This window comes from Manacus vitellinus, unplaced genomic scaffold (assembly GCF_001715985.3).
Source record: "Manacus vitellinus isolate BGI_N305 unplaced genomic scaffold, ASM171598v3 scaffold_5_pilon, whole genome shotgun sequence".
Classification (NCBI taxonomy): Eukaryota; Metazoa; Chordata; class Aves; order Passeriformes; family Pipridae; genus Manacus; species Manacus vitellinus.
This window is the reverse complement of record NW_021940682.1, coordinates 926,331-951,304: the sequence shown is the minus strand read 5'-3', so window position 1 is coordinate 951,304 and position 24,974 is coordinate 926,331. Positions and strand designations below refer to the sequence as shown.

General features: G+C 39.1%; 1 long non-coding RNA gene across 1 annotated transcript in view; it reads left to right on the top strand.

Annotated features, from left to right (window-relative positions):
• The window catches only part of LOC115307842, a 69,241-nt gene that overhangs the window by 8,460 nt on the left and 35,807 nt on the right, over positions 1–24,974 (top strand). The gene's annotated exons all lie outside the window — the stretch shown is intronic.

The window sequence follows — 24,974 nt, the reverse complement described above, 5'->3', positions numbered from 1 at the left end:
AATAAAAGCCTCAGTACTGGTGGTTCCATTGCTGCTGTTCTAGGTACAGGTTTTGTGAACACTGGAGACATTGAGGGTGGTGGTAAAGTGATGGTGTGGATCATACTGAGGTACAATGTGTGGGACAGCTATGAGATCTTTGTGGAGCTTTCTTGAAAAAGAATTAAAAACCTAATAACAAAAAAAGTAAAAGTCCATAACTGGGAAAGAATACACTTCTTCTGCAGTATTCCAGCATTTACAGGTCCCAGGACTAACTAGGGGGTGGTCTGTGCTGTGTAGTGTCTCACCTGATTAGGAATGAGCTGGCAGCAGTTGCATTCATAACATTGGCATATAAAAGAAGGCATCTTTTGGAGATGATTGATAATTGGTAGTATGGGAAAAGAGACAGTATAAATCACAATGAGCCTTTAGGATTTCTTTTTTTTTTTTTTTAGGTCTACTTTTGTAAAACATTCATGACTTAATGCTGAGCTATTTTTATGAATGTTCTTGTGCTTATCTCGCATAACCAGCTTGTTAAAAGCGGATATGAACACTTTTTAAGCCTCTGGCTTATAAATTGTGAGAAAGAGAAAAGAAGATTGATTCCAACAGGCTTGAAGGTGGATTCATTTCTCTTCTAGTTAGCAAAATAAGAGAGAGAGGGAAGAATTAAACTGTAGACTCAGTGAGCCAATCAGTTCCAGCCAGGTTGAAAATCATGAGATTTAGCTCTAATGTACAATGTAATTGTAAAAGTCTAACTTGAAATAAATGCAGGGGAATTCTGTTTTGGTAAATTGATGATAGTATCTCCAAGTTATTTCTGCCTGAAGTAATAAGAGTGTGAAAAAAATAAAGTAATAGCAAAGGAGCAGTGCGGGGGAACAATTATTTTGCTAACGTCTCCTGAGGATCAGAGGGGGTTACTTGGTCATATTATAAGAAGAATATTGTGGTGCTTGAAGATTGGAGAGGATTGATTATAATTGTGCTTTGAAGAAAACTTCTCTGTTCTTTTTACTGTAAACATCTGAGATAAGATGGAAAAGTTTGGATGAATGCAACATCTGCAAATTCTTTCAGCATTCTTAATTGCTTGTTAGAGATCTTGATTTTAATATTAGCAGATATTTCTGGTGGTTTTTAGGGGGTTCTAGTTTACTAAGTGGGGCAGTCTACTTGCTGTAGGCAGTTTATCTGGGTCTAATCGTATCTTAATATTTAGTAAAATGCTTATTTCCTAATAGTTCTAATTGTGAAGACCTGAGTTAACACATTAGAGAAATCACACAAATCTGGATTATGGATGTCATCATTTCAGTGTCTGTACTGCAAGGAGTTTTAAAACATAGATGATGCAAAGCAGGTAACTGATTCAGTCTTTTATGTGTAAGCAAATTTTCAGGCAACTTTGAACATTATTAAACAGCGAGAAGAAAAGGCACCAGACCTTTTTGATTTTTTTTTTTTTTTTAATGTTAGGGAAATCTTGCTTTAAAAACAGCCATAAAATGTACAACCACAAAGTTGTTCTGCATGGAAATAGAAGCAGTTGAAACACCTATAACCCTGAGGCCCATCTGGAGACATCCCAAATTCTGGATGGTAGGTTCAGAAAAGATTACTTTAACTGCTCAAAATATTTTCAGTAGCCAAGTGGAAGACAATTCGTAGCATTGTATTAAAGCTGTTCTCTCTTTATTGTGTGAGACTGGTGACACCTCATTTTGCATAAAAGTCTGGGTTTTCTTGACAGCTGTAGGAAACAGCAACTATTCTATGCTCCCTGTATACAGGAATTAGATAGGAATTTATTTTTCTGTTATCCTAGGCTGTAATATATAGTAGTATAATAGCTATCTTTTGAAGTACAAAAAATCTACCTCAGGGGCTATCATTTTAAAGCATACTACGAAGTGCTGTTTTAATAAGGTTTGCTCCTTGCACATTTAAAGTGCAAGGAAATGTGTGTTGAAACCTTGCTAATCCTTCATTTGCACAAAGTCTTTGGCTCATTCCCTAACTGTCAAGGAATTAATGGTGTGCTTCAATGACATCTTGCATTACTAGATTGTAATTATTTTTACAAGAGATTCTGCACTGCATTTGATGGTGCTTTATGAATTATCATAATAGATAAAATGAAATTGCTGTTGTCAAAACATACGAGCAAAGTGATCTGATTCCCGTTGCTCGTGTATTCACTGGCTCGTGGAATTAAGTGATATCCAGTGGACTTCCAAGCTGTTCACACAAGTTGGTGAGGTTTGCTGTGTTGTGCTGTTTTGCTTGTACTTGTGACAAGTTAAACAATGGTGTAGCTGACAAGGAACAGCTCCATTGAGGAGATGACAGCACATCTCTCCTGTGCTTCCTCCTTTGGCCCTGTACTTGAAAAGGGAGCAAAAAGGCAACATGCATATTGGTTCACTTAATGAATTCAGGTCCTCATCTGACCCCTGATGGCGTGACCTCTGGCAATTATTGTATGGAAACAGGCTTTGAATTAAATTATCACAGCCTACAGTAGAGGTGTCAGGACAGTGCAAACATATCACAGCTGATTTTAACTGTACTCTCCCAGTACCAGAAACAGGCTCCAATTGCATGGGGCACGGTGGTCTCCATGTCTCTTGGCTGAGGATGGAGATCCTTGCTGCTGTGGCTCACTGGGTCCAGTACCCAAACCTGGGAATGGTGTCTGTACTGTGGACACATCTTCTATCTGTGTGCTTTCATGGAGATCTGCACCTGGCTAAAGCAGGCCATACTGAAGATGTTTTAAGTGTACATCATTTGATGGAGTCAACAGCATTAAATTTTGGAATATCTTGGTTTATAACAAATATTTGTATGGTCAGACTTCCTCCAGATCTTAGCCAGTGACTGGAGGCTCGTTGTACTAGGCCCTCAATTTCAAGAGAATGTTATTATTTAAACATTGTGTCTATTTTTGAGTCAACTAATCTATAAAACCTGTTTAAAGCCACAAGAGATCATGGCAAATCTAGTTCGACCTCTGGAGAGTATGAAGGAGGAGAGTTTTGGCCTTCTTTTCGTGGTAGAAAAATATTAATGAAGTTTTCTTGTCCTTCCTCTCAGATGAAGATAGGCACAGTAATTTAAACTACCTGCCCCTGACAAACACTGGCATTTTCCACTAGGTACATTAGTGAATTTTCAGTCATTCTGTGTTTGAATCTTGTGAATACCAGTATGTGGTACAACCCTCTAAATGCTATTGTTTGTGTGTGTGTATATATATATATATGTGTATGTATGTATGTATGTATATTTTGTCAAACAGCAGATGGAGTCCAGATTTCCTCCTCTAGATACAGACCTTTTCCTCCAAAGCCTCATAAGCTAAAAGCAGCTGCTCCTGGAATCTCTACTTCTTCCTCTTCATGCTTCACTGTATAAATTGTGTAAACTCAAATCAGAAGGTTACCACTGTAACTTTCTATGCATAGTAATTTTTTGCTCTCATGGCAGACCGAGCCACTTCTTTGCAAAGCAGTTTGTAAGAGTTAAAGGCTATATTACCCTGTGGGGGAAATCCATGGAAGTGTTGGGGAGGTTCTTGTGTAGGTTCACTTTGACTTTTGAGAGATTTGGGGCCTTTCTACCTCCTAGACCATGGAACTTGAGCTGTTCAGGGACTGGGATGTCCAGATGCTGTGCTAGTACTTCCAGTAATGCCAGCAATAACACTTTTTCTCTATGGTCACATCTCCCTTATAGCTTCTACCAAACAAGGTTTGCAGATGTCACTTTAGGCAATCTAGTAAATTCAGTCCAAAAATTGGATTTGCGTGGGAACGTGTCACAAGTGATGCAAGTCCTTCTTGGTTTTATACCCTCCCTCACAGAGCTTTAGTGCAGTGACTTCTTTAGGATGTAAAGAAAAGTGCATGATAATTTTACAGATGACCTTGCTCTTTATGGGCTCCCTGCGTGGGACTCTAGCTTCCAGTAATGAGGAAATGTTCATGCCATGATGACATAAAACAACAGAGACTTCCAGTAATTCCCCTGTTCTTAGCCTGTGATAGACATGTGCCTTCAGGGATCAACTGACCTTAAAAATTATGCAGATCTGGAGCTTGGGGTCATTTTTGTTGTGCAGAATTTTTTTTTGTTTTCTTAATAGGCATTGGGGTGGTGATATTGCACTCACTGGTTAGAAACTGTATTTGATTAGCCTTCTCATCTAGGTGTGCACTCTCCACTCTAGGCAGATATTCCCCCTAGAGCTCCTAGAAATGCACTGAGTTGTTGCTCTGGAAGAAAAAAAAAAGGCAAGTATTTTGCCCTCTCTTATTTTTCCCTCATTTGTGCCTTTAAGACAGTATGTGTGCATACATTCTGCTGTCTTCTGCAGTCAGTGTATTCCAGACAGTGGTACAGTTCATGTGCTGTGAACCTGGTGGCACATAGGATCTGGTGTGCAGTAGTACTCAAATGTTTGTGGCTTAGCAAGAGGTCTTCTCCCCCTTTGCTGGATGAAGAGGAATCTTTAGTTTCAGAAATTACCAAGTATTGCCTAAGACTTCCCTTCACCTGTTTGAAGGTGTTTTTCAGCCCATCTGGAAAAGCTCAGGGATAAACCTTGGTAGTGATGTTTTTGAAGGAGTTGGTTCCGCTGTGGGTGAGAGGGTTGATGCTGGATCAGAACCTCGATCTCTAAATACCTTTTATGTTCCACTGATATTAATGGAACAAATTGTCTGTATGCCTGTTTAAATTAAGTCACTGTGAGATTGAGGCTCAAAAATCTCAAATTAAAAAACCGACATCCCACAACAAAACAACAAAGCAAACCCCAGGAAAATTTGTGTGCTTGTTTTATTAATGGAAACTTAGATCATTTGGAAACAATTTAAAAGAATTTGTCACCAGTTTTGGTTTCATTTTTTTTTCTCTCCTCATCCTACTGTGAGACACATCTTCTGTTTGAAGTGTGTACTATTTTAAATGAGCGTTATGTTTTCATGAAAACTCTGCTGGGCAATATCTATCTCCAGACACAAAAGCAAATAAACCAAGAGAAACCCTCTGTTTATCTGAGATGAGAGGACTGTTTTGAAAAAAAAGGAGAGAGAAAGAGCATATAAAACAACCTAATGGTCTCCTTTGTCTCTCTTTAATGTTCCTTAATGTTCTTCTGCAGTCCTCAGGAATTCCACTATCTCACTGGTGTGTCATTGGAGTACATACTACAAAGAAATCTTAGAATGCTGTTTTTTAGACTGTATAGTGAAGAAAAGCAGGGAGTGCTGCAATACATTGTTTGATATATGTTGATTCTGATTTTACTCTGTTTAGCTGTAGGTTTCAGATGAGAGGTGGAAATTCAGAGTTGATGTAAGTGCTTAATGATGGATGGTGTCTTTTGGATGCTTCCTGCGCCTTACTGAAGTAAACTCGAGGACTAACATCTTTTTTTTTTTTGTGGCTGTTAATTTTATATGTAGCTGAGATCCCTACATGGTTGGCTATTTGGGATTTCTAATGGATTAAACTTGGCAGCTTATCCTCAACTTTACTTGCTATTGTCTCAAACAAAGCTAAGAAGCTTACTGTAAACTTGTCTAAGCTCTTCTCAATTGAAATCCATCACAGTTTCCAGCCACTTGCTAGGTTGAAGAATCATCTGTCATATTTGAGTATTGGCATTGTAGAGGTGGGTGTGTTAACAGTGGTGAGTGATGTGGAGATGAAGTGGGGGAATAAGCAGAATGGTAATGTTGAGGGCTCGCTTCGTCTTCCCTGAAAACTTCAGGATTTGACTGTGGAGAGCTAGGAGAGCTTCCAGGGTGCCCAACCATGAGGCACTTCAATTTGTTTTCACTCAAGTCTTTAGCTAGAGTTACCCCTGTAAAGGCTGACAGTTAAATGGAAAATTAAATTAACATTGTTGATTTTCTTGCCTATGAGCCTTGTGTTTTTCATAGCACTCACTGCATGGATGAAGCATATGGATGTAGGGTTTGTTTCCATGTATTTTTACAGTCTCCAGATCTTTTGCACTGGCTTCAGATCTCTGTTGCCAGCTACTAGACAGTGAAAGCCAAAATGACTGCCTCAATGATCCCTGAAAATTAAATCTCACGTGATGATAACAAGTGAGCCTCTGACAGTGATAGCAAACAGTGGTCTGGAGTGGGGATGTCAGTGCTGCTGCTTGCCCAAACCAGAGCTTGTAGCTTTTATCCCTCTTTTGCAAAGCCCTTGGGATTCTTCTCTTATCTTAGTTCAGTCTGCTAAGTCTTGTGAAAACAATAAACTGGCTCACCTCCAGCAGTACTGTGATTTTATCTTGAATTAATAATAAGTTGTCTCTTCTCACAAAGCGAGTATTTTAGTTTGAAACTAAAATTTCTTTATCTTCTCGAGGATTCTAACATGTTAGCTAACGTGCTAAATATGGTGGGGGGGCTTTTTCTGATAATCCTTGTGCTATCAGACCCCTTGATCTGCCCTGGATTTTAATGAGTCATTTAAAAGCAGAGCTCTAGATTAGCAACTTGACTGTGATGCTCTCTCTCAAATCAGTTACCATTTTGAGAATGACATCTGAGTCTGCCTATGTTTCTGCATGACTGGAAACTGTCACTACTCATTTAAACTTGTTAGTGCTGGAAATGGATACGCTGGTTCATCCAGCGGGGATGAAACTTGAGGCACCAGCATTCAAATTTAAATGTTGTTCCCAGGAGTAAAGGAAGTGGTGACTCTAGTGATGAGGGCTTGGACAGTTAGCAGTGAGACCTGCACTGCAGCTCAAAGAGGTGTTGGGCACTTTGCCTACAGGTTGCTAAAAGCAGGTCGTGGCATTTTTTGACAATTCAAGAAAATAGAGTGCTCTAAGACAAAAGTTTAATCAGAGGATACAATGCTTTAGCTGTAGATTATACCATGGAAGACACTAAATTTTTCTCTCAAGAGGAACCTCAGTTGTGAATACTCCTTTTGGGGAGGAGGAGGAAAGAGCATTTGAGAATTCAGACTTTTCAGAGAGCAGGTGCAAAGCTCTGATTTGAAGCCAAGCTCCTGTAATGGCTCTTGAGAGTCTGCACATACACTTAAGGTATGCAAAATGATTCCTAAGAATACAGACCTGAGGAATGAAGGTCGTGACCATCCATCTAACTTTAAAGGACCCGAAGCACTCAGGATGTGTGAGCACTGCTGGCATGGTCCCTTTTTTCATCTGAAAGGGCTGTGAGCCAAAAGAGCAGAAAGACAAAAGGAATCCCTGGGTGACTCCAGCTGTAACTGGCTCTTAACTCAGCACTGATGCTGCTCCTGTTACAGGGCTGTAGTGTGCAAACCTGTATAGTTTTCAATTTCTTCGTTATTTTTCCACTTCATTGTATCTAAGTATGTTCTCAGTACAGAGATTATTTCCCTCTATCTCTTCACTCATTCCCATGCCTAAATACAAACCCAGAGCCTGCTTGCAATAGGAGTCTTTTGACTGACAGTACCTTCACCATTTGAGACTAGTGGTGTGCTAAAATGTGCAACTGTCATTTCAAAAACTGTAAAACTGACCAGACAAAGTGTGATTTACGATTTTTTTTCTTTTTTTCCCCTTTTGTCTTCTCTCAGCAAGTTGTGGATGAGTCATAATTCTGATGCTGTCATTCAGTTAGGTCACTGGTTAACATTTCTGCAACCTGTAGAGAACATACACTTTGAAATGCTTACTCAGTCAGTTGAACAGAGCTTAAATTATATACTTATAAAATTGTATTGTTTTAAACCTTTTTCATTTTTCCTAAATAGAATTCAGATTGCAGTGGTAATGCAATGATCTTCTCTGAGATTTATGGCTGATAAAAAGTGTAAAAGTGACTTTCAAGGTGATGAGAATGGTTAGGACAGACTAGATGTTAGTACTGGCTTTGTGATTTCCATACTACCTCTCAATAACCCATTTATTTCTCTGAAACAAACTAAAAGTTGTGACTGCCTGCCTAATTACCAACCCTTTTAAGGTAAGATTACAGTTCTGCCAACCTCTGGTGCAATGGCTTGGAAGCTCTTTCTTGACAGACAATAATATTGGGAGGAAAAGGAAGTTTTGCAAACCTTAAACTTACTGAATTAAAAAAGGCTGTTGAGATTCCTTTAAAAAATTAAAAACAAAAAAAAATTCAATGAGTCATAATTTACAGGAAAATCAACTTTTTTTTTCTGTGAGGACAAGAAGATACAATTTTTTTCTTATTTATCCCAAAGGAAGGCAAACTTTGCCAGCTTTTTCGCTGGTGCCACACTTCAGTATTGCAATCGTATTTAAAGACATAGTGTACAACTTCATCCATCAGTAAGATGAGCATGCTTTGAATAATTAACAGAATCTTTTCACATCAGGCTTAAACACTGAATAAAAGGAAATGAGGAATCAGCTGGAAAAAGTATGAGGAGTTTCTAAAGGGCATAGTATAAATAACCAGGTTGGACATGCTTATGAAGGAAAGCCATTTCCATTGTAGCAAGTAGTCTGCAGCTTACTGTTTTGAAAGAGAATGCTGCTTCAATTAGCAAAACTGATTTCTGTAGCACAGTGGTGAGACTGGCTCAGATTAAAACTGAAATATTCTCTTATTAAAGTAGTAATGCTAATTAGTGAATGAAAGATCTCTTCTGAGTGAAGTTATATTTCCTGTGTGAAGTAATGACCTGATCTTAAAGAAGAGTCTTGCCTGATCAGGTTTCGAGGTATTGCACTAGGCATCACACATTTTTACAACTCTTATGCTAGATAACATTTCTAAAGGATGTGCTTTTATTTAATGGTGGTGTTCTAAATATCAAATTTTAAATTCATGGAGACTATCCTGTTCTTTTTTTTTTCCCCCCACAGCTCCTTGGGTTCTTGCTTTTGAACACCAGTTGTGTATAGTTTATTGGTTTTTTTTTTTCTGGGGGAAAAAAAAAGGGGTTATGATCTTAAGTAAAATATTTTTGTTTATTTTGCTTTGGGGTTTTTTTCAGGCACTTAAAATAGCACTGTATCAATAGTTGCCTTGGGTATTTTGTTCTCACAGTTGCAGCAATGTGGAGCATCAGAAATCTGGTTTGTCCTGGACCTTGAAAGGAAAGTTGCTATGGTAACTGGTCACCCTATATCCCATTTGGGACATGTGTTAGGTGTGCACACTTCATTTCACTTTCTAGTAGTCCTCTGCAAATGTGTGAAGTCTGTGAACTCCAATAAAGCATCATCTCTGGTGTACTGAGAAAGACAAATCCCTCCCTCTGTCTCTGCTTCTCTTTGCTGCACCCTGTTTGTGATTTCCTTCTCCCTCAACTCTCCTGTGTTGAGTGAGCTACAGGAGCTGCTGCTCCAGAGTTTCCCAGGTGCTGGTGGGCAGTGATGGAGGGTCTGGCCCAGGCTGTTGGTCTTTGATGCTGTGGCTCTGCCTCCATCAGTGCAGTGGCTGTGGGAAGGGGACACTGCAGGAGCTGAGCATGACACACAGAATTGGTGCAGGGGCTGGACGGGTGCTGTCTGCACCACTGGCTTTCTGCTCCTGAAAATCACTTTCTCTTCCCCATGCTTTGAAGCAACTGGCATCCTGTGCCCTGCCAAGGCATTGTTTCCTTCTGAAGCACCACAGAGGTGAGAGCTCACCTTCAAAGTTAATGCCCCAGGGGCTGGACCTCATCCAGAGCAGTTCGAGCATCTCCTTTTCATCTCCCTTCTCCTAAGGAGATAACAGGAGCAGAAGGGGCTGCACATGGACTTAAAGGAAAGGAGGAAATCTTGATGGGGATAAAATGTAAGGAACCATTGTATGAATATTTTAACATTACCTAGTAAGAGTAATTCTCCTCTTTTGATTTTTATTCTTTTTTTGCCGAACTCTAATCAAAAGATACTTTTTAAGAAGCCATCATCTCCCACATGCAAGAATGTGGTGGCTTTTTTCTTCTGTGTAAGATGTTCTCTCTTACTCTGGGTGATGTTTTACCACACATTCTGTGGTAGGGCAGTGGGCCAACCCTGTCTGTGCTCCCAGGCAGTCAGCAGAGCAGAGCACAGTCTGGATCACGGATGATGAGCTGGGTGCCTCTCTGAGTTTGCAGCTGGATCGAGTTATGGTGTTGGGTTTGGGTTTCTTTTCAAATCCAGCTGAGTGGTTTAGCACCATCTGTGAGCTGTTTGTAGACAGCAGTGGGTCTCACGTTCTGCAGTACATTTGGGTGAGAGAGGAGAGGCTGGCAAGGGATGACAACCCTTAGTGTATCCTGATCAGTTGGGATGTGCCCAGACTGGTTGATAGTGCCAAAAATTCCCTGTAAGAGTCTTTCTCACCATGGTCAGGTCCTGCTAGCTTTCTACATTCAACTTTTGTAGGCTTTTTGTTAGGTATGTTGGATGTCTGTAACTATTTGTTCAGCTCCAACTGTTAGTTTCCTGTTGCCTACTTCTCATCACCAGTTGATTTGCAGCATTGAATGATGGCTGTGGTGCCTTTGGGGTAAAAAATAAAGAACAGATGAGTCTTGAGCAAAACTGCCTTTGAGCCCTGATTGTGGTGGGGTTTCCTTGACTTTGTGGTAAGTAAGAGGCTGTTTTCCTGATTCAGGGAGTGGAAAACTCCATAGCTTCCATTTGACAGGATATTGTGGGGGTGGTGATTCTTTTTTATTTTTTTTTTTTAATTTTCCCAAGAATTAGAGGAAAGTCTAGTTCTCGATTAATACTGCCAATTCTTCTTTGCCCTTGAAGACTATTCCTCTACAGATTTTTAGGGTTATTCTTCATTTGTTTTGTTGTGGGTTTGGTGGGGATTTTTTTGTGCCAGTTTTAGTAAACAAGTTGAACTTGCTCAAGGCTAGAGATACAAAGAAATGCAGGGTGGTGACCTGAGGTCTTGTGCTGAGACACGTTTGCAGACGAGCTCTGATACCAGCTTGGAAGCCATAGGTAATTTGTTTTCTCTGTAAGTCTCCTTGAGGAGGAGGCAAATGTATTTAAAAAAATAAAGCTCACAGCTGACTTTCTGCCTTTCCTGGAGGTGGAGGAGAGGGAGTTATTGTGCATGTCCACAAGTTCTTTTTTTTCTTTTCTTTTATGATGTTTGATAGTTGGGAGTGGGGTGATATTTTACATAGTTATGATTAGAAATCTGTTTTTGATGCTTTGCATGTTAGTCCTTACTTGAATGCAAATAACCATTCAGTTTGGTAGAACAGGTATAGTTTATACCCTCAGGGCACTGATTGAGAGTAAGTGTGTAAGGCCACAGATATTTGCCTTCCCTCATGCAAATTTAGTGGGAAACATTTACCCAACTCCCTCCTTGATATGCTGTCTTAACCTGGAACGCAATGGAGTGAAACGTGGGGTTTGTAACAGCTTGCAAAGGGGAAAAATAAGCAATACAGACTATTTAGTATCCATCTTTTCTTCCCTGATGGGTGCAAGGTGAGTGGAGAGCTCCTGCATCTGCTGCTGTGTCCCAGTGCTTGCCCTGGGAAGTGCTCAGCTGGGCCTCCAGGCTTGAGTGAGAAGTTTTCCACTGGGCTGTGACAGAGGAATATCATTTTCAGCACCTGCATTGCAAGGAAATTCACGGTGAAAATAGTACTGGAAATTGTCAAATCACAAAGGATTTGCAGATTTCTAAAAAAAACCCAATATGCCAAGCTAAAGTAGATTTTTAGGAACTGTTCAAGCAGTGATATATGGGGAAATAATTATTTTCTTGCCTGGCCAGAGGATTGCCAGCTTTCACACTGTCAAGAAGAATCCACATGTAACCTGAATAACACATAATCATGTCTCACTGGCGCTTAAAAATATGATTTACAGGACTGACAGGCTTTTTGTTGTATCAGCGTTGAATGGTTGCAGTGCAAACAAAAAGGCACTTCAAGTACATAGAAAAGAAATAGACTGAAAAATATGTTATGTTTTTAATTCTGTGAATTGTTATGTCTCTGAGTTAGCCCCATATGCAAAACATTTTTATTTCCCTCAGGAAGACAGGGGATTAAACACAATATTCTTATTTTCCTGTCACTGCAGTATTTTTACAGCTCAGTAGTAAGTATTTGTCTTTTTGTAATCCGTCTGTGCCCATTGTGTTTGGTTTTGCCACTGCACACAGTCCTGATATCTGGCAGTTTCAGGGAAATCTGTAGCATTCCTGGGACAAAGCTGTGCCATACTATTGCTACTCACTGCAGGAGGAGGTATTTAAATTCCCAGCTGCATGTTGACAGCACTGTGGTCAAAACTTTTTTTTCTTGGTCCCTTCTGCGGCTGTCCCACAATTGCCAATATTGGTATGAACAATGAACAGTTAAAAACATTTACCAAGTGACTCTAGCTCTCATTTCTATAAATATAGCATCTTCCTGCCTGGTTTTCCCAGGAGAATTTGTTCTGAAGTTATTTGCTGTACAGACTGAGTCTCACTACTTTCACAAGGATAGATTGGGGAATCCTGTCAAGTCACTGGCCCAGCATCGCTACTAAGCAAATAATTACTGAGTTAATTTATGGATGCTGCAGATGATAAAACTTAGAGCTATTACAGAGAAGTACTTAAGTGTTTTTACACTGTAGGTGGAATGTGTCATCTCTCAGTGGCACAGCTGCCTTAGTCTCAAGTGGAAGATGACGAACGCAGACTGAATACTTCATCTTCATTCTGCTGCTGTACTTGGAGTCATCCTGCATCTACATTAATTTCCTATAAGGAAAGATTTAGAACTTCGAAATCCTGGCCTGAGCATCATTCTTCTGAAGTAACTTAATAAATTGGCAAGTAGCCTTGCCATGTCATGGTTCGTTGAGGTCCTGAGGCAATATTTAGTGTAACAGAATAAGCAGTGCTCCAGTTAACACAATCATCTCTTATGCAGGGAAGTGCATTTATGCCTTTCAAGACAAAGAACCTTTTCACTATATGTCCAGCTATTATTCTGTTAATTCTTTGTGGAGAATTACCACATCTTTGTTTTCCTTTGGGTGGGGAAAGAGTTTAGCGTGTTCTCACTGAAAAGCCCAGTGTTTGAAGCCACAACACTTACACAAGGATTAACTTTTTAAAAGACTTGAACATCCCTGTGGAGTTCCCTGAGCCCATTAATAAAAGTTTGAATTTTCAGCCTGATATATTAATTATGTTTGTCCAATTCCTAGAGGACTAGTAAATCAAATTAATCTTGATTACATTTAAACCTGTGATAGGAGGAGGGGAAAAAAAAGGGAAATTGTAATATTGTAGAGTTTAAAGCTTGAAAGGGTAATTAGACAAGCAGTCTTATTTTTCTGGTTAAAACGTAAATACATTTTGAATTCACGTTTCTGTAAATACATTTTAACTTACTCATTTTTAGACTGGAGATGAACTTTCAGTAATACAGTGGCTGCTGTGCTTTTGTCTTCATGGGAAGAGTATTTTTCAGACCAGTAGGCTGAAAACTCAATTGATAGAGCCCACTTTGTCAAGCTAAGTCTTATTTCGATGACATTTGCAACGCTAATAGTAGTATCAGTATTAGAAACAAAAATTCTTATAGTGGATGTTTTTGTACACTCAAAAGAGAAAAAGCTAAAAGTGATAAAGGTGGTAGCCACTTATATTGTGTGAGTTTTGAATTTCTTCTCAAGTTGACTTAAATCTTCCATTTAAATCCTGCACTAGGAATCCTTAGATGCATGAGACCGTACTTAATCTCCTGAGGATCTCTGCATTTTAATAAAAGAGATGTCAGTTTTGCATCTTGAGGTCTATTTGTTGTTTCTGAGGAAAATTTTTCTTTTGATTTAAATCCAGTAGAATCTTTTTTTAAATACTTGTCTTCATTGGGCTAATATTCCTCTCTTTCAAAGCAACAAAATATCTCAATTTCTTATTCTGAAGAGTGTATTTAGTTATTTAGTGTTCTTTCATCTCTTTTTTTTTTTCATTATACTAGATTTCAGTGTTCTAGAGCTGTGACAGACAGTATTAGTTTTGGTCTGTCTTCTAGGAACATTCTTGTTATGAGCTGTCATTTACTTCTTCCTTTGATCTGTTTCTTCATCCATCTTGTTCTAAAACAATTCCTAGAAGCTTGCAGGAAGTTTAGCACAGGATGTGTTTGGCATAATCCACTGACATAATTTATATGTTTTATGGGTTTGTGTTCTAGGTGGGCAAACTGAAGTAGCTGGTTTGTGTTTGAGGGGATGTTTGACATGGCCTGACATAGACAGCAGTGTTTTGAGCCTCCTGGGAAGGGAAAGTGTTTCCTCTGGAGTATGATCTTTATGCATCAAAAGGTTTCTCTCTCTTCTGTGTACATCCTTCCTTAATTTTAGGAGTCTTTATTTCATCCTGGCAAACAGAGGGAATCTGTGGATTCATTATTAAACTCCAATAAGGATGCACAAATTGTTTTGAAGTTAAAGACAAATGACACTACTTGGGCCATGTAAATAATGCAGTGGGTTACCTGACATGCTGGAGAGGCTTCTAGAGTTTCTCACCTCACCACATCTCCTGCAAACAGTTGGTAAAGTTCAGCTTCCAGTTAGGCTGGTAACTGTTACTTTATTTATTAGGCTTAAAAAGGAGTGTCTCTCCTTTCTGATTTTTGTAATACTCCGAAGAAATGAAGCTTCCCAGGAGAGCTGCCAAAGTTTTCCTCTTTGCTGCAAATGTGTTTTGCCGTAGGAGATGTTGAGAGGTTTGCTGAGCACCCAGCCACTCTCCTTGCTTTTGGTAAGATTCTGAGCAGGTCACTGAGAGCAGTTCTGTGAGTAAGTTAGAGAATCATAGAATAATTTGGGTTGGGAGGGACATTGAAAGGCCATCTAGTCCAACCCTCCTGCAATGAACAGGTGCATCTTCAACTATATCGGGTTGCTCAGTGCCCCATCCAGTCTAACCTTGAATGTTTCCAGGGATGGGGCATCCACCACCTCTCTGGGCAACCTGTGCAGTGCCTCACCACCCTCATTGTAAAAAAACCTTTTTCTTATATCTAATCTAAATGGATCTTTTAGGTTAAAACTGTAATCCCTTTTCTTGTCGCAACAGGCCCTGCTGAAAAGTTTGTCCTCTTTTTGTTGTGCTGTTGTTTATTAGACTAGCTAATAAACTGCAGTGACACAAATATTAACTTTTAGTTAAAATGACAACATACACAGACATTCTGTGTTCACAGACAAACCTGTGTGCTTAATAAGGGTTTAAGACTGGGCACTTGCTACCTTGGTCACAGATTCACACACTTCAGCTGAGCTGTGTTCTTGCTTCTGGTACCAGAAAAATTTGGTTTCCTTACTGCCAAACAGGCAGCTTCTGCTTAGGTTACATTTGTTGTCCTGTCTGTGACAGCAGAATTGTCCTACCCAGTGGGATGTTGACAGATTTCTGTTGTTCTGTGAAAGGAGAGAGATGGTGAGGAATAAAAGAGATGAGAAGTGTTTAGGAGCTTTGTGGGTTTGCACTAAGCCTGCTCTGAACACAGCATAAGCTTTCTCCTTTTTTTCTAAACCTGGTAATACACATGTGTAAGATGTATTTTGTGACCTGTCTAGTCAGCCTTTCCATTACAAACTGGTATCTTATGTTTTGTGTTTTGGCCCTGAGTTTCTTGCTCCGTGCAAAGGTGTGGCATAACCTCTTTCAACCTGCAGTGAACACAGTTTTATTCACATTTTTCTTGAATTTGTTTATCAATTTAGGGTTTTATCTTTTGATTCATCACCACGAACGTAGTATTTTATGGCCCCAATTGCAAGTCTGAAAGTATCTTTGAATACATAAAGTAAGAAGGTATGAACATTAATTTAAATGGTTAGAGCAGATTTCTGATTTTATTTATGTATTTTCCCCAGAAGAATTCTGGTGGTAAGATTAAAATGATGAAACATTGGATTAGGAGTTGTTTGTTCAGAGGGATTTTGTGTTTGAGTGTGTTCAGCAACGGTAATGATAATACATAATTCTATGCAATGAACAAAACCAAACACAATTAAAATACTTTATTGATATTGGCAAGACAAAATTTTAGGCATTTTTTGGGAAACTTAATGACTTTCACCTTTTTTTTTGTTTCTGGATGGGATACACAAAAGTCCCTTTTGGTCAAGTAGATTTTTAATGTCCTCATTCTGTTTGTTGTGTAGCAATGTTGATTTAAGTTACCGTGTTTTGGTCATAATTGCCGGACAAAAAAATAGTGTGGAAATGCAAGGGATATGCAGATTGATTCATACAGAGCCAGGGAAAACTATCCATGTAACTGTGGTGGTTTGGGCTATTGTTTTTTTTTTTTTTCAGTTTGCAGGGAGTTTGAGTGTTTTGCATGTTTGTTTTCATGTATGATCAATTAGCTCAGGATTAGGTGTTTTTTAGTTTGTGGTGTAAATCCTGCCCTTGGCCTACAATGAATGCTCATTGGACTTCTGTACTTCTATGTGCCATGTTGCAGAATCAGCTCCAGATTTGTGCATCAAATAAAAGCACAGATGAGATGATATAAGAAAGTCAAAAAGAGTCTGGGATCAGATCAAGGACAAACACTCTTGTTCCAAGATTATAAAACGGAGGAAGAGAGATACTTAGAAAAGTTGGAGGGTATTTAAGCATGAGGATTTCCTTTTTGTACACCCTTCCCTTGTAGAAGGGCATTACTGCAAGACATTACTGAAAGCATTACTTTTTAATAGGCTTCAGTAAGAGAAACATTAGCAAGAAAACCTTTCTACAGATAAGTGGTGGTTTTTGTCATTCTTCTGGGTTTTTTTTTTTGAGAAATGGAACCTTTTAGAAAGCTGTTTCCTAGCTTGGGCTTGGGAGTAGCTGGGTAGAAACTGATTAAAGTAATATTATTTTATAGTTGTCCTTTGTAGGGCTCCTTGTGAGTACTTGGCCATCATTGATACCTGTCATCATCTACAGGGGACTGTGTCCAACAGCAAGGGAACTGTCATATTTGCTATACAAGATCTGAGGAGAACATTTAGCCCAAAGTCCCTGGAAATCCTTGCCTTTCAGAGTATTATGAGATCAGTGCTGGCCAGAGTCCTGCTCCAGACTCAAGGATTGCTCATGGTGATGTGTATCAGTACAATGGGAACTAACAATAAAAGTAGTAAAGTGGTATTGATAAGTACTATAAAAATGTGTTTTATTGTTTGAATCTGTTTTTTAAGGGGGGCTTTTTGTTTGTTTGCTTCTTGGGGTTTTTGTGTGTTTGTTTGTTTCTTGGGGGGTTTTTTGTTTGTTTGTTTTTTTTTTTTTTAGCTTCTTGTTTGGGTTGGTTGGTTTTTCATTTTTCTTTTTTAATAGAAATTAGTAGTTATGCTCCAACAGGAGCATTGCAGTTTCTTTGGAAGGAACAGAGTGGCCCTCAGAAAATTGCCACCTTGTCCTTGTTGCAGACTGTTAGGTTCCTGATTCTTTTTTTGACAAAATAACATTGCTTTTTTTGTTAGACCCAATAGTTGGCCTGAAAACAGGTTTGCTCTCTTGCTCTCTTATTTTTTTTTCCCTTTCTTTTATTTTTTTTTTGCCCAGATGCATTACTAGACTAATAAAAGCTATTACAAACCTTGCTTTTCATAGTTGCATTGATTTTTAGGAAGATTTAACTTGGAATGTGATACAATGAAGCACATTAAATTATAATAAACCATTAATTCCTGAGGTATAGGTCATACAAAAAATAATGATGAGTTCAAAAACTGTGGTCAGTACTAATGATGGAGTAGAAGAAAGAAGGTCATTAGCTGCTGAGTTGTGTAACAGGTTGCTTTGAGTTAGAGTAGAAGCTTTGTGACCTTGATGGGCAATATCAGAAGAGACTGGAAAACATCATTTACAGTGCAGTGCTTTGATCCCAGGGGACTAGGTGAGCTCTAACATCAGGAACTCTTATTTGGGATAAGTGTAAAGGCATGGATAAGAAATGATATTTGGGAAAACAGACCAGTTTATGATTCCAAGGGAGAAGGTGGCATATACTGATGGAGCATATCTGGTTTTGTAATTGAGTATAAACAATGTGACCTGATGAGCACAAGTGTGGAAAAAAATTATGAGCTTGATAGAAGTTTTAGATGTTTCAGAGGCCGTGTCTGTGGTGTGCTCTGTCTTCTCTTGAGATAAAAATTTAATGAATCCAAGTTTTGATCTAGCTAGAAAGCAACTTCTGATTACATCATGATGGGGAAACTCCCCCTGCTTTTCAGCTACAGAGAGAAAATTATTGGCACTAAAACTGATTTATTACCACAGGCCATGCTCAAAATAACTTTTATTATGATAGTGGCCATAATGTGGTGGAATTCTGTAGGTGTATTGATGTGGAAACCTCTGTGCTTTCCTTTGAGGATGTGATTTCAAAGGGCTGCCTGAATTTGTGCTCTCCCTAATAAACAGAAAAGAGTCAAGATCGTTCTGATGACACAGTTTTGCAGTGTGGTAGCAGTGTTAGGAAGGGCCAGATTCCTAACCTGTGTACTAATACTGTGCACTAATAAGTGCACAGTATTAAATTTATACCGGTCTGAACCAAATTTTCAATCATTCACCCTTTGACCATGAGTTTTCTTCTTACTGCTCCTTGATGCTGCTACCCCATCCTTCTCCTTGTGAATGGGTTCCCTTTTTTCTGGCTTCTTTCTACATCTTTAGAAGTCTCACACAGCAAATGATCTGTAATAAATTTACACAAGGCAAGATTAGCAAATTGTCTAAACAAGCCTCTTTATTTGTTAAATTTAAGTGTGGATGCTAGGAATTTTGTGTAGTTCATTTTGCCTTTCTGGAAAAGTAAGAGAACCTGCCTTTTCAGGCTACATCAGAGCAGTTGCCTGGATTATTTCAGCTCTCATTTTACAAGAGGGCCAGCAAAGAAAGGGCTTGATAGCGGGCAACTGGGAATGTTAATTTTCTTTGCTACTGAGCACAGTGGACATTTTGGTTATCTCTATGATGAGATATGCAAAGGATGGATGTTGTTTCCCTGTTTCTGTGGAATGTCATGTGGTTAGTTTTTTTTTTTTCCTTTGCTGAACAGAAAAATTGGGCAAAAAAGGTCAATTAGAAGAACTAGCCCAGTTACTTTTCACAGCGTAGTTTCTACTGCTCTGAGCACCTGTGGCAAACAATGTCCCCTTCTGAGCCAGTAGGAGGATGGTGCAGAAGGAATGCAAAGGGTGAACAGGGATATGACAGGTGTTTTTGTCACAAGGTTGTATCTGGAAATTGGTATTTAGAATGTTCTTTGAGTCATCAAACGTTAAGTCTGGGGATCAAGGGCTCAGCATCTCTGTTCCGAGCACCCTTCGGGGCGACTACTAAGAAACCTTCCCCTTACTGAGCCCCCCCTGCTCCTTTCCAAAATCCAGATTATTTTTCTTACTGCTTTTTCTGATACCACATGTGATGCTTCCCACACATCTTTTAAACTGCATCAGTCAAAGGTCTGAGAGTGGATGTAGTTTTCCAGAGCATTCACAATCTTACGATGTCCCTTCGTGGGAGTGGGCGGTGAATTTATGCTGGAGCCACGAACATCCCTGTGTCTGTTCCCCACTGTGATACTCCCTGTGCTCATCCTTTTAAAGTCTGTAATGGTATTTGAAGACAGTAATCTAATCTCCCTGAATAATATGCTGCTCTCAGTTTTGTTTCCTTACTGCACACACGTATCTAAAGAGGCGGATTTGTCTTTTGTAGTGCTAACAAGAGATCCCGGGTCTGTTGAAATGTAAGGCCAAGTATATATTGACTTTAGAAAGGCAGATACTTAACCTCTGGAGTTTTATATTAATAATCTCTCTTCACTTCAATGTAAAAAAAAAGAATAGTTGTAGGAATTCTACCAATATATGCCTCTGGTAGGGAGAATAAGTGTTTATATGTCAATGTGTTTGGCAGTGTAACTTTTATGTGCTCGAGGTAAGAAGTGGATCCAAGTTGGATATATGAAAAACTATAAAAGCTGAGACTAATATAGTTTGTTCCCTATTTCAAAATAAAAATCATACTGATTCGTTTCATTGTCACCACTGTAAGAAACTCAAGCTGGGAAAAGGTAGAAGTAAACAAGGAACCAGTGACAAGTCAGTAGCCACAGAAATCTAACAGCTGTTAATAAACCAAGTCAGGCAATAATATACAGAACCAAGGAAGGTATAAACTTCCAAAATGAGGTGGCAATAATAATAATAATAATAATTATAATAACAACTGTATTAATTTTGAGCTCCCGTTGCAGTGAAGATGGACGGCTTTTAGACATCTGACTCAGATTTACAAAACTTTGCATCAGTATTACATTACATGAAACACATTTTGCAGTTCTATTGTCTGCCCATCATATTTGTCTTTTTTTTTTCTTTTTTTGTATCCTTCCCGGATTTGGGTGGTATTTTATTGGTCTGTTTAGGATAACTATTCTACAGTGAGATTGTGGTGCCGCATTTTATAATTACATTGTTGAACATAATCTTTTAAGTGTCTCACTATGAGTTGTGTGGCAGCTTCCATTTCTTTTTGAATTCTGACAAAATGATGCAGCTTATTAACTTGTCAGAGTGTGAGAAGAGAGGGGTGTTTGTGTGGCAAATATGACAGATATGCCTGTGGTACGTTGGGAAAAAATGTACTTCTAGAGGTTCTGGAAGTAGTTTTACAAAATGAGGATTTTCTTTAGTGAAGAAATTTTCACAAATGTTCACGTAAAGAGAACTGTTGCCTAGTTAGACATTGATGTGTTTTTTGAGGGGCTCCCTGTCCTGTAGGGTAGAGGGTGTATATTATGTTTTTTTAATTTTAAATTCATTACTATTTCTAAACAGGGATTACAAAAACATCACGCTAAAGGATATCTTGTTTCTTTTGGCTTTATCAGTGATGCTTTTCCCTTTCCCTCGCAAAGAAGCTTTTCCCTGTGAACTTACCCATCAGCTCCTGAAACGCCAAAGGAAGTAAAAGTTGAAACAAAGAAACTAAATATTATGTTGAATAAACTGGAATGTGATGGTTTCAAGTTCTTTATGCTGTGATGCGTTACCATCTCAACACGCTGCACCTCTTTTCTCCATAACCTTAAACCCTGCTGGTGTGCATCGAGAGAGCAGCATTAAAAAGAGGAAAATGAGACAGCAAAAAAGAAAAAAAAAAAAGAGTTAGTTACAGCTGCTTAGAATGCTATGGGAAAAGTGGTTTTAGAAAAATGGTCAAAAAACCCACTTCCACTCTATTATTACTAATTTCCCAGAGCAACTGTGGTTCTAGATCTGTTCAGATGACCAGTTCCACTCACTCTGAAGGGTGTGACTGTACTTTTTCAAGACAAGGCTATGCCAAATTATTGGATTTTTTTTTTTTCCTTCTTACTAAGTAAGTTTGGCTAGGCCACATTTACTTGGATTAGATACAAGCAAAAAAGAAAGCTCACATTGGTTCAGGAAGTTTGTTTTGTGGTTCTTTGGAAAAGAACATTCTGTCCCCTCTTTGCAAAACTAATACAAACAGTCTCTTGGCACAGACATTGTTCTTTGTGGATACCTTACTTTAAATTATCTCTCACTTATTTTGCAAGATTAAGTATCACAGTTCCTATTTCCTGGATACATTCTGCCTTGTACAATTGTGCTTTCTCTTTGTCACATCTGCAATTCAGTCTTCTAAACATTATTTGAGATCTCTTGATGAAAAATACTGAGTAATAGACATGGTGATTATAAATCGTAGGATAGTAAGTGTTGTTTATAAATTCGCACTTCTTTATGAGTGATTATATCTCACTATACAAATGATCACGTAAATATGGGCTGTGTGATTGTTGGTGTTAAGGAAAAAGAGCTGTAGAGGCACAGAGCAGCCGTAAAACATCCAGAAATGTGAGAAATTTTTATCTATTTTGTAGTCGAGGAATTGCGTGTGAGTTTTGTAGAGAAATGTCCTTTTCCCTTTTACTTCTTTAAAGTATGTCATTAAGATCCTCTGTTACTGAAGGAGTGCTGAGGACAATGCATTTCATGTGCTTATGTAGGCATTTCTCACATGTGAGAAGCTGTCTGTGCTCCTGGAATTGCAAATGAGAGCAGGGAAGGAAACATACTGTGCAAACTTAAACAGGGAGCAATCTTTAGTGGCCTCTTTTGATAATACATTTGGTGGAACCAGCTAGGGGAGGATCTTAAATGATGTTAACAGGTTTTTGGGCTGATTCTTCTAGTGACTGTAACTTCTACTGTCTTGGGCTCTTACTAGAAGGGAAATGAAAGACATTTTGTACCTTGTAGGAGGCAGTCCTACTTGTAGCAAGTAATATTTACAGAGGGATAAAAACAAAACAAATCTCTCCTGCAACAGGTTTGAAGTGAGCTGAAGGTTTACACACACATTTGGATGTAAATTTTAAGAGAGCTATATTTTTTTATTATAAAAAGAAAACACAATGAAAACCCCCAAGTTCTTGAACTTTCAATTTCCACACATTTAAATCCAAAGACTAAAGTATTTTGAATGTCATGTCTGTCTTATCTTTCCAGCAAAGCCTTTTCCTATGATTAAAAGGGCATCAATTTTTCTAATTGTTGCCAAATCCAACCCGAGCTGCCCACACAGTCATTTCACCCTTCCCTCCCATCATTGTCTGATATTTTGTTTGCAAAGTCATTATTCATTAACTGTGTTCATGTCCAGGGCTGGAAATAGTAGAATCACATTAGCAAGGAGGAGCTTGGAAAATTGACCAGTGAAATCCTTTTCTGTTTTACATTGGCTTTCAGATGAGAATCCCAAAACCTGTCACAAATTTCAGAGATAAGGAGTTTGGAAACAATGAGTGTGCTACTGTTTGGTATTTTCTTAGCAGAAGTCTTTGGTGTTCCATTCTACTGAGAAGAATTAATTTCTACATAAGAAGCTCCTGAGATCACAAGTCTGTCCTTTATTTTTATTTTTTTTTTACTTACAGAATCACATAGAATTACTAGTTTAGTTGGAAGGGACCTCTGGAGATTATCTAGTTCAACCCATCTGCCAGGACAGGGTTACCTAGAGCAGCTTACACAGGAACACATCCAGGCAGGTTTTAAATATTTCCAGAGCTGGAGGCTCCACACCCTCCCTGGGAAAAACCTGTTCCAGTGCTCTGCCACCCTCAGTCTAAAGTTCTTCCTCATGCTGAGGTGGAACTTCCTGTGTTATAGTTTGTGACCACTGCTCCTTGTCCTGTCAATGGGCACCACTGAAAAGAATCCTGCACCACCCTCTTGGCACCTGCTTTTGAGATATTTATATGTATTGATGAGATCCCCTCAGTCTCCTCTAGACTAAACAGGCCCATGTCCCACAGTCTCTCCTCATAAGAGGGATGCTCCAGATCCCTCATCATCTTGGTGGCCTCTGCTGGACCCTCTCTGGTAACTCCTTTGTCTTCCTTGAGCTTTAGAGAATTGAACACAATATTCCAGGTGTGGCCTCACCAGAGTGGAATAGAGGGGCAGGACAACCAGCTCATGGTCAACTTGTCACTCACCAAGACTCCCAGGTCCTTCTCAGCAGAGCTGCTGTCTAGTAGGTCTGTCCCCAGCCTGTGCTGGTAATTGGGTTTATTCTTCCCCAGGTGCAGCACCCTGTACTTGCCTTTGTACACACATGCACACAGATATAGTTATATGTAGGTCTGCATGCAGCTAAACATATTCCCCTGTCCCAGAGCTTTAGAGATGACTTCTATTTAGAAGTAACTTTTGAACATGCCCCTTTTTGCTCTTTGGCATGGGACCCCTTGCCCTTTTGAGACATGCACACACACAAAGGTCTCGCTGTGGTTGTTCCCAAAGGCTCTTTGGTCTGCTGCTTTTTCAGCCTTAGACCTTGGTTCCTCTGAAACCCTCTTGTACTGACCCAGGGTATTGGCAAGCACTGGATGTGCTACCAACCATCCCTGGCTCTTAGTGCTCCTCAGCACTTGCAGTGTATTTCATTAAAAAGACTGACACGTTTATCCATGTTTTTTGCAAGGGAAGAAGTGGACATGGAGGGGTAGAGGGCCTTGCCTGAGGTCAGTGAGCTGGGAAAGGCTGAGACCCGTGGCTGGGAAATGACTATGGATGGGAGGCAGCCTGTGCTACTTTCAGGTGTTATGCCTGTGTCTTGTCCTTTCTTCGACAAAGGTTTCCTGGTCAGAAAATTATTAACTGTCTATCTCCCTTTTAAATATTAAAATGTTGAAGCTTTGGCAGAAATAGGTGATTAACAGAAACCATCACTATAATCTGGTTGTATTAGTAAGCAAATTAATAAGGTTTAGTACATAAACTAACTCAGTATACTACTTTTTTCCTATATTAATATGCAACTACTAGATCAAGTCAGATTGACTAAATTGACCTATTGTCACTTGCTCTGTTACTGAATTGACTTTATTGCTGCTTCTTCCCAGTTCTGTTGCTATATCAAATCGATCTGTACTTTTAATTATTTTTAATTGGATTTATTGTAAAATGGAAAACATCACTGCCCTGTAGGGCAAGGGGAGAGGAACCTCTCATAGAAGTCACAGAATTGGGATAATGTCAAAATCAAAATGATGTCCTAAAGAGAGTAACTCATAGGAAAATTCCACTGTAAACTGGGCAGGTTTGCTAAAATTTGAAGGACTGGTCAGTGCCTGGAGTGGTGCAGCTATGAAGCTGGAAGTGACTTTTGTTACAGATAGCTAGAACAAATGGCTAAATATGACTAAAGAAATGAAGTAGAAAAGGACTAACTCTTGCATGTCAGATTGAAAATTGTTTTAGGGTGAAAGCTGACCAGTTATCCTGACTGATGTCCCTCTTAGCTATACAGAGGAGTTCTTTTTGATATTACTGGTATTTAGAAAGTTCACATGTTGACAGCAGTGAATGAAATCTAACCAGAACTATACTTCTCCCTATCATGCAGTAAGGGAAATCACATTTTAAGAAGTCAGGGATTAGCAAGTCTTAA